We start from the raw sequence: 9,884 nt of genomic DNA, 5'->3' as shown, positions 1-9,884 counted from the left end.
GAATTCAAGACCATGGTGTTCCTGTATCATCTCTCCAGTCACCACAGGACATTGGCATTTTCTATTGCCAAATGAGGGTGTTGTGTATGGGAACGAAGGGAAGGACCTGGACCTCGCTAGGAGTGAAACCAGAAAGGTGCTGTATTATCCTCTACCTTCTCTAGAGAAGAGGCTGGATACCCGGGCAGGAGTATTTCCTGTGAAGTCAGCAGCAGCCAGTGGTGACCAGAGGAAATAACCTTAGGCCAAGCATTTAGCCAAATTTCAGAAAATGCCAGAGCTATTTGAAACTTAGTTTTATAAGTTCCTTCTCACATCAAGGGCAGAATACCATCTAAAGAGACCATTTTCATCACTTCTCAGCCTTTTGGCTAAGATGAAGTGTAGTATCTGTTCTTATCAGTTTAAATAGACCATTTTCTATCAATACCATAATCACATTCTCTTCTCATCATTCTTTGTATTGAATTTGCACTGTAGAGACTAAACAGATGGTTCACTTACTATGCCCCAGGCGCTATAGACAAAATGTCCTATTTGATCTTCACAGTACATGAGGCATCAATAAAATATTATTATTGCATTTTACAGATGAGGAAACAGAGACTCAGAAAAGTTGACTTGGAAAAGATTCTAGAGCTAGCAGGCAGTGAAGCAGAAACATAAGTTATTACAATTTATGATATCTGAACCCCCAATCCTACTGTTTTCATTATACCATAATGCTTTACCACATATCTAAATATGATCTCATCTTCAGTTTACATAGAACATTTACTATTCATTTTTCTTCTCCATATTGACATCAAATAATACTAGTTTAAAGTCATGTTATTTAACCATTTTACAAAACCTATTCATATGTTTTGCTTCTTTAGTACTTCTCAACATTTCTGTGAAATGGGCAAAAATGGTACTACGTCCTCCATTTTATTTTATATTTTTAAAAGATTTTATTTATTTATTTGAGAGAGAACTCAAGCAGGGGTGGGGGAGGGAAGGAAGCAGTAGAGGGAGAGGGAGCTGCAGACTCCGCATTGAATAAGAAGACTACACTGGGCTCAATCCCAGGACCCTGAGATCATGACCTGAGCTGAAGGCAGACACTTAACCCACTGAACCACCCAGGCGCCCCCACACCCTCCATTTTAAAGAAGAATTATCAGAAATTTAGATAGGTTAAGGAATTTTCATAATTGAGATAGCTACAAAAAAGACTACATCCAGTTCTGAACCTTAAAACTTCATATTCCAAATCCATGACCCTCAAAAATGTATCATACTAACTCAACCAACTCTGCACGTCTCCTTGGATTTTGTGGTTTCTAAAGAAAGCACCACCACTATTTATTTCAAAAACATATTATTGTTAGACAAATTACATATGGGGGGAGGGGAGACAACAGTGAAATATATGTTTCATATGCATTATATGTAGTGTCTAAATGTGACGTCTCTCCCCATCGGATGGGGACCCTTAATCTGTGGGGTGAAGATTCAGTGGAATAAGGTGGTACAGGCAGTGACAAGAATTCACCTGGGGCAGAACAAAGGAGATAGAAGTTTACTGAATATATGGCTAGGGGGCAGAGTCCAGGACAGCAGAGGAGAGGCTGTCTGCAAGGAGGCAGTGGGAGGGGGCTGTTTGTAAAAGGGGGGAAGGTGAGGAGGTATGGGGACATTTATAGTTTTCCCTTTGTTGGTAACTATGCCCAGTTGTAAGGAGCCCATTAGTTAGTTAGGGCCTATGGCTGCTTTGAGGTGGGTCACCCAATGGGCCTGTCCGTATTCAGCCAGGGGGTTGCTTTGGGCCCTTTCTACATTCCATTGCTCAAACCTGCTGCCTTAAAGTGGCCTCCACATATATTTCACCAACAGTGGGATGAGATTAAGCTAGTATACCAAAAAATATTTAAAATCTAAGGTTATTATTTTTTTTGCCTTTTCTGAATTTTATTACTATATTCCATATAGAAAAGTAGATAAAACATACATGTACTGTGTAATAAATGATCAAAATGTAAACATCTAGTGAAGAAACAGAAATTGCCAGAACATTCAGACTACAGATACACCGCTTCAGGGAAAAAAAAAGAGAGAGAGAGAGAGATTCCAGACGAAAGGTCCCAGATGAAAGAAGGGAATAAGAACAAAAAACAGTAAATACATAGGTAAATGCACACTGACTACATTAAAATACTAATAATGTATAGTAGATTTGTATATGTAGAATTAAACACATGGCAATGATAATTTGTAAACTGATGTGGGGTAAATGAAAGTGTGTTAAATTCCTTGCATTATTTGAGAAGAAAACAAAGTATTGATCTTTTTTAATCAACTTTATTATGAAATGTAATGCACATATAGAAAGTCCATAAAACATAAATGCATAGTTTAAAAGAAAACTGAAAAGTGAATACCTGTGTATTCATTCATTTCCTTACCCAGCACAACCTCCTGCCCTTCCCATACCAGAGTAAAGCTTATTCTGTGCAGAGTAAATGCCTGACAATCAGCTTTCTTGATGGTAATGTAAGTGCCTGACATTAAGCTTCTGATTGCTGAGGCAACCACTTCAAAGTCATCCATACCAAGTAAACATATCGTCTGCTAAGCAGCTAGGCAACTAGATGAAGAGCCAGGCAACCCTACTAAGGAAGTTCCCCTATTAGAAAGCCCTGAGAGATTTAGAGAACTGATGTTTTGAGTTGATTACCCATGTCCCTTCCCACTTTTTAATTCCTACTCTTATGTTTTAAAGTGTGTACCAATAATAGAGCTTGAAGTCTGGAATTATGATGCCACCAGCTTTGGTTTTCTTTTTCAACATTCCTCTGGCAATTTGGGATCTTTTCTGGTTCCATAGAAATTTTAGGATTATTTGTTCCAGTTCTATGAAAAAAAAGTTGATGGTATTTTGATAGGGATTGCATTGAATGTGTAGATTGCTCTAGGCAGCACTGACATTTTCACAGTATTTGTTCGTCCAATCCATGAGCATGGAACATTTTTCCATTTCTTTGTGTCTTCCTCAATTTCTTTCATGAGTATTCTATACTTTCCTGAGTATAGATTCTTTGCCTCTTTGGTTAGATTTATTCCTAGGTATCTTATCGTTTTGGGTGCAGTTGTAAATGGGATCGCCTCCTAAATTTTTCATCTGCCTTGTTGTTGGTGTATAGATATGCAACTGATTTCTGTGTATTGATTTTATATCCTGACACTTTACCGAATTCCTGTATGAGTTCTAGCAGTTTTGGGGTAGAGCTGGGTTTTCCACATAAAGTATCATATCATCTGAAAAGAATGAGAGTTTGGACTGCAAGCTCTATTACAAAGCTGTAATCATCAAGACAATATGGTACTGGCACAAAAACAGACACATAGATCAATGGGACAGAATAGAGAACTCAGAAATGGACCCTCAACTCTATGGTCAACTCATCTTCTACAAAGCAGGAAAGACTTTCCAGTGGAAAAAAGATAGTTTCTTCAACAAATGGTGTTGGGAGAATTGGACAGCACAAGCAGAAGAACAAAACTGGACCACTTCCTTCCCCCATACACAAAAACAGACTCAAAATTGATGAAAGACCTCAATGAGATAGGAATCCATCCAAATCCTTGAGGGAGAACACAGGCAGAAACCTCTTTGACCTCACCCATAGCAACTTCTTCCCAGAAACATCAGCAAAGGCAAGGGAAGCAAGGGTAAAAATGAACTACTGGGACTTCATCAAGATCAAAAGCTTTTGCACAACGAAGGAAACAGTCAACAAAACCAAAAGACAACCGACCAAATAGGAAAAGATATTTGCAAATGACACTACAGATAAAGGGCTAGTATCCAAAATCTATAAAGAACTCATCAAACTTAACACCCAAAGAACAAATAATCCAATCAAGAAATGGGCAGAAGACATAAACAGACATTTCTGCAGAGAAGACATTCAAGTGGTCAACAGACACATGATAAAGTGCTCAACATCCCTAGGTGTCAGGGAAACACAAATCAAAACCACAATGAGATACCACCTCACAATAGTCAGAATGGCTAAAATTGACAAGTCAGGAAATGAAAGATGCTGGCAAGGATGCGAAGAAAGGGGAGCCCTCCTACACTGTTGGTGGGAATGCAAGCTGGGGCAGGCACTCTGGAAAACAGCATGGAATTTCCTCAAAAACTTGAAAATAGAACTACCCTATGACCCAGCAAATGTACTACTGGGTATTTACCCCAAAGATACAAATGATGTGATTCAAAGGGGCATGTGCACCCCAATGTTTATAGCAGCAATGTCCACAATAGTCAAACTGTGGAAAGAGCCCAGATGTCCATCGACACATGAATGAATAAAGAAGGTGTGGTATGTATATTTACAATGGAATATTACACAGCCACAAAAAATGAAATCTTGCCAATTGCAACAACCTAGATGGAACTAGAGGGTATTATGCTAAGTGAAATAAGTTAATCAGAGAAAGACAATTATCATATGCTCTCACTGATATGTGGAATTTAAGAAACAAGGCAGAGAATCATAGGGGAAGAGAGGAAAAAATGAAACAAGACAAAACCAGAAAGGTAGACAAACCATAAGAGACTCTGAATCTCAGGAAACAAATTGAGGGTTGCTGGAGGGGAGGGTTTTGGGGGATGGGGTGGCTGGGGGATGGACATTGGGGAGGGTATGAGCTACAGTGAGCGCTGTGTGTTGTGTTAGACTGATGAGTCACAGATTTGTGCCCCTGAAACAAATAATACATTATATGTTAATTTTTTAAAAGGGGTGTTCCAATAAAGAGTATACCTATAGAAGCCTAGCCATCCCATTCTCAGCCCAGTTCAGGCAGAAGCTCAGGCCTGCACTCCCTCATCTGCCCTGCAACCTCACGGTATGGCCTCACTGTGTTCGCTTCACAACATGTGAGGAATAAGCCATATTTTTGCAAAGTTCCCTGATGATGATTGCTGAGATGCATCTTGCAATCAGAGTACGAACCACAAGTGCTGGTCCAGCTACACACTGGGAAAGTGTTTCTGGGGACTCACAAGTAGTACATGCCCAGGTGAGAGGCCCCATGCATTCCTAGCTTACAGCATTGATGAGGGAGTTGAAGGCTAGCTGAGGACAAAGCACAAGCTGACACCCCACAACCGCCCCCACCCCAATCCCAGGTGGGATCTGTCTGACATTCCTCAGCCACTCCTGGCTGCCTGAAAGCTAAGGGAAGGGAAAACAAATGGTTAAATGATAGAGATCACAGTCCTGCAAGACCTCAGTCTCCCTTAGTTTACAAGTGTTTTAGCGATTTACAAGAAAAAAGCATTTTGGGGCCCCTGGGTGGCCTCTGCCTTCAGCTTGGGTGGTGATCTCAGGGTCCTGGGATCCCTCCGCATTGGCTCTCTGCTCAGCGGGGAGTCTGCTTCTCCTTGCCTGCCTCTCTGCCTAATTGTGATCTCTCTCTCTGTCAAATGGATGAATAAAATCTTTTAAAAAAGAAAAAGAAAAGAAAAAAAAACATTCTTATCAATAACCCAACTTTCAGAGGGAAATGTAGATAAAGTTAAATGGCCTTATAATCTGCAGCCCCTTGACAAACACTTGAGGCAGGTGGAGTATACTGTTCCCAATGGTCTTAATGTTAATGACTTACTAAAGGGAAAAACAACCTTAACTTGACAATGGCAAGACATCCAGAATTCTGTAGGTCCTCATTAGCATATGAACGTTTTTTTGAAAACCTGGCCTTTCCTTACCTCCTCCATTTCCTAAGTACGAATTCAATCACCCCTCAAAACCCGGTGGGGGGGGGGGCAGCAGCTCTTTCTGTCCGTGGGTCTTGTTCCAGTGCTTTAATAAAACCACCTTTTTGCACCAAAGACTTCTCAAGAATTCTTTCTCGGCCTTCGGTTCCTGACCTTACCCCACCAAATCTCACCTACATTCCAAAACTACATCAGCATCAATATTGATAGGCTGAGACCAGCACAAAACATCTTATTATGATAATCACTTCCTTCCCTTTTGTTACTGTAACAATCATGTACATCGACTCATGGTCAATATTTGTAAATATTCTATAATAATGAAAATAATGTCTACTGTGCAGTTGCTGGGTGAAGTGATTTACCAACACAAAACACACATAACCATTAGGCCATATTTGTTCATGGTGTTCAACATCCTGACTGATTTTTTTGTGTGATTACTACCAAAAGAGGAGTATGTTAAAATCTCCCACAATGGCTGTGGGGCTTATCTGCTAGTCACTGTAATTTTGGATATTTTATCACTGTGTGTGTGTTTGTGTGTTTGTTGAGGCTATGGTATTATTTAATCTTCCTGATGAAATGAATCCTTTATCTTTATGAACTAACTCTATCTCTCGTAATGATTTTTTCCCTTAGCATATCTATAGTAGGGCTGTTTATGGCCATGTGTAAATTGATTGTTTTTCTTTCTATTTTTTCTCCTGTTTTGTTCAGCACCATGACGATTTTCCTGCATCCTCTGGGAATAAGTTTAGTTCTGGTTTGTCTCTAAAACTAAGAATGTAGCCCTTTTGGATCAGACTTCCCTTCCTAGGCACATCTTGAGTCTTGACTTTTGTACCCACCCCTCTTTCCTCTTTCCCTCAACTTAAGCCAGAGAATCTAATTCCTCAAATGAAGGAAGCACAAAATCTCTCAGGGTTGAGAAGGCAGTGCGGCAGGACTAAGCTCCCTGGGTGCTCACTTTACAGTAAAACCTTGGCTTAGAATTTTTCCATCATCTTACTTGTTCTTTAGCATTTTTAAAGTGATGTTTTATAAATTTTATCCTCTGTTTTGAGTTATTTTTAGTGGAATGGTTCATTTAAATAATTTAGCCCACCTTAACCTGAAATCAAAATTCAACAAAGACAGCATTTTTGCATAAAACAAAAAAAGTTAGCTGCATTTCTAAAGACTTTCAGAACTCTAATGTAATATTCTTGATACCCAAGCTTTTGACCGTTAAGAGTGGACCTGCTTGAAAAAATGTTTATTGAGTCCCAGATGCTCTGTTGAACACTAGGGGGTGAGACCTAAAGCAATGAGCAACAGGTCTGAAAAAACCACAGTGATGCAAGAGTTGGTCTTTTCCACTCCTGGGAATGCAGCTCAGTGGAAAAGAAGAGAGAACTGGGAGAACAGAGAAATGGTAATTGATGGAGGTGCCAGGAAAAGGGACGCTGCTAAGTAGAGCCAAAGATTTCCTGACTTGTGCTGAGATAGGATCACAAACATCACTTACTCCCCACTCTCCATCTGGAACTCCAAGAGCCCAACAAGCCACCATCTGCAGCCTCACATTAGAAGCAGCCACAGTGAAGGTGTAATTGTAGAGAAATTCTGACTGTCCAAGGTTGCTTGCATCCCCAGATTTCTCGCAGTACAGTCTGCTGTCTAGGGACAAGGCAGAGTCTGAACATCCAGTGTTTCCCAGAGTCCATGAAAGGAATAGTTTGAGGAAGGCTCAGTGGATTTGAAGGGATTCAGTGTTTTAGATGAGGAGGATGACATAGGTCTCTTGCAGTTGTGGCATCAGAGAGTGGACATCAGCAGATGGGACTGATGACAAAAGCAGAGGCAGGAAGTGGATGTGGACCAAACACAAACCCTAACGTGACAATACAAAATACCCCACCAACCACAGTATATGGTGCCCAGAGGAAACAGATGGTAAAGATGAAAATCCAGAACTTCTTCCCTAAAAATACCAAGAAAAATGTGGAAATTGCTAAGTTTTCTGTAAATGTTCAAACGGATGTGTCCTTCGCTCTGTAAATTGGAAGACAGTAAAACTTGGTACTTTAACGGGTAGCACAAGTTCCATCTCTGCACATCAAGAATTATGATAGCCCCCTATGTGGGGACTACTGTGAGATTCCAAGGATATTTCATTTTCATTGGGGTGAGATTTGCATGCCTTAAAATTAATCATTTTAAAATACACAATTAAGTATATTTAATATATTCACAATGTTGTGCAACCACCATCTTCATCAAGTTTCAGGACCTTTTAATCATTCAAAAGGAAACTCTGTAGCCATTAGCAAATACCTAACATTCCCCTCACTCACCAGCCTCTGGCAACCACCCATCTGGTTTCTATCTCTATGGATATGGCTATTCTGAATTTTTCATGTAAACAGAACTCTACAGTATGTGTGACCTTTTGTGTCTGGCTTATTTCATTTAGCACAATGTTTTTGAGGTTCAAAAACCTCAAAAAAATTCATGTGCTGCAGCATGAATTGTACCAATACTTTTTTATGGCTGAATAAGTTTCCATTGTATGTACTTACGTTACTCTATACATCCACGGAAAAACATTTGAGCTGTCTGCATATTTGGTTATTGTGACTAGTGCTGCTATGAACATGGAAATACGTGTATTTGAGTACTTGCTTTCAATTCACTTAAGTATACAAGTACCTAGGAGTGGACTTGTTAGGTAATTCTTTTTTTTTTTTTTTTAAGATTTTATTTATTTATTTGTCAGAGAGAGAGAGCACAGGCAGGCAGAGTTTCAGGCAGGCAGAAGGAGAAGCAGGATCCCTGCCAAGAAAGGAGCCTGATGTGGGACTTGATGCCAGGACACTGGGATCATGACCTGACCTGAAGGCAGCTGCTCAACCAACTGAGCCAGCCAGGCATCCCTGAAGGACTGTTTTCCACATTGCAGAACTATTTTACATTCTTTCCAGCGATATACAAAGTATACCACTTTGGTTCTTTTCTCATTTCTTTTTGTATATATTTATAAAGTATTTTAATGGTTGCCATGAAAACTACAAGTAACATATTAAATGTACAGCCATCTTGTTTGAATTTTTTTAAAGATTTTATTAAATTAGGGGAGGAGTCAAGATGGCAGAGAAGTAGCAGGCTAAGGCAACATCAGGTAGCAGGAGATCAACTAGATAGCTTATCAAACCATTGCAAACACCTACAAATCCAAAAGGAGGTCAAAGAGAAGAAGAACAGCAATTCTAGAAACAGAAAATCAACCACTTTCTGAAAGGTAGGACTGGCGGAGAAGTGAATCCAAAGCGATGGGAAGATAGACCGCAGCAGGAGGGGCCGGCTCCCAACAAGCAGCAGAGCAATGGAGCACAAAATCGGGACTTTTAAAAGTCTGTTCCACTGAGAGACATCACTCCCGAGGCTAAACTGGGGTGAAGCTCACGTGGGGTCAGCGTGGCCTCAGGTCCCGCAGGGTCACAAAAGGATTGGGGATGTCTGAGTGTCGCAGAACTTGCAGGTATTAGTACAGGGAAGCCCGCTATAGAGACAGAGCCAAGGAGTGAGCTCTCAGCTAGGGGTTACCTTGAACCAGTCCCAGGCTTGGTGAGCTCGGAGTGTGGCTGGAGGCCAGGGAGATGGGAGGAATTGGACGCTGTTCTCTGAGGGCGCACTGAGGAGTGGGGCCCCGAGCTCTCAGCTCCTCCGGGCCAGAGACTGGGAGGCCACCATTTTCATCCCCGTCCTCCAGAACTCTATGGAAAGCGCTCAGGGAACAAAAACTCCCGAAAGTGAACCCTAGTGGATTACTCAGCCCAGCCCCTGGTAAAGGCGGTGCAATTCCGCCTGGGGCAAAGACATTTGAGAATCACTACACCAGGCCCCTCCCCCAGAAGATCAATAAGAAATCCAGCCAGGACCAAGTTCACCTACCAAGAAGTGCGGTTTCAATACCAAGGAGAGCAGTGGAATTCCAGAGGAGGAGAAAGCAAAGCACTGACCTCATGGCTTTCTCCCCATGATTCATTAGTCTTGCAGTTAATTTAATTTTTTTTCAATTTTTGTTTTCTTCTACTAAATTTTTTTAACTTTTACCCTTTTCTTTTTT

At 40.8% G+C, this 9,884-nt stretch overlaps 1 pseudogene; it reads left to right on the top strand.

The window, feature by feature from the left end:
* Positions 1-351: 351 nt before the first annotated feature.
* Positions 352-460, top strand: LOC132007982 (U2 spliceosomal RNA; annotated as a pseudogene).
* Positions 461-9,884: the final 9,424 nt, after the last annotated feature.

The sequence above is a fragment of the Mustela nigripes genome, chromosome X, assembly GCF_022355385.1.
Source record: "Mustela nigripes isolate SB6536 chromosome X, MUSNIG.SB6536, whole genome shotgun sequence".
In the NCBI taxonomy this organism is placed as follows: domain Eukaryota; kingdom Metazoa; phylum Chordata; class Mammalia; order Carnivora; family Mustelidae; genus Mustela; species Mustela nigripes.
The sequence above is the reverse complement of the archived record's forward strand: the minus strand, read 5'-3'. Positions and strand labels throughout refer to the sequence as shown.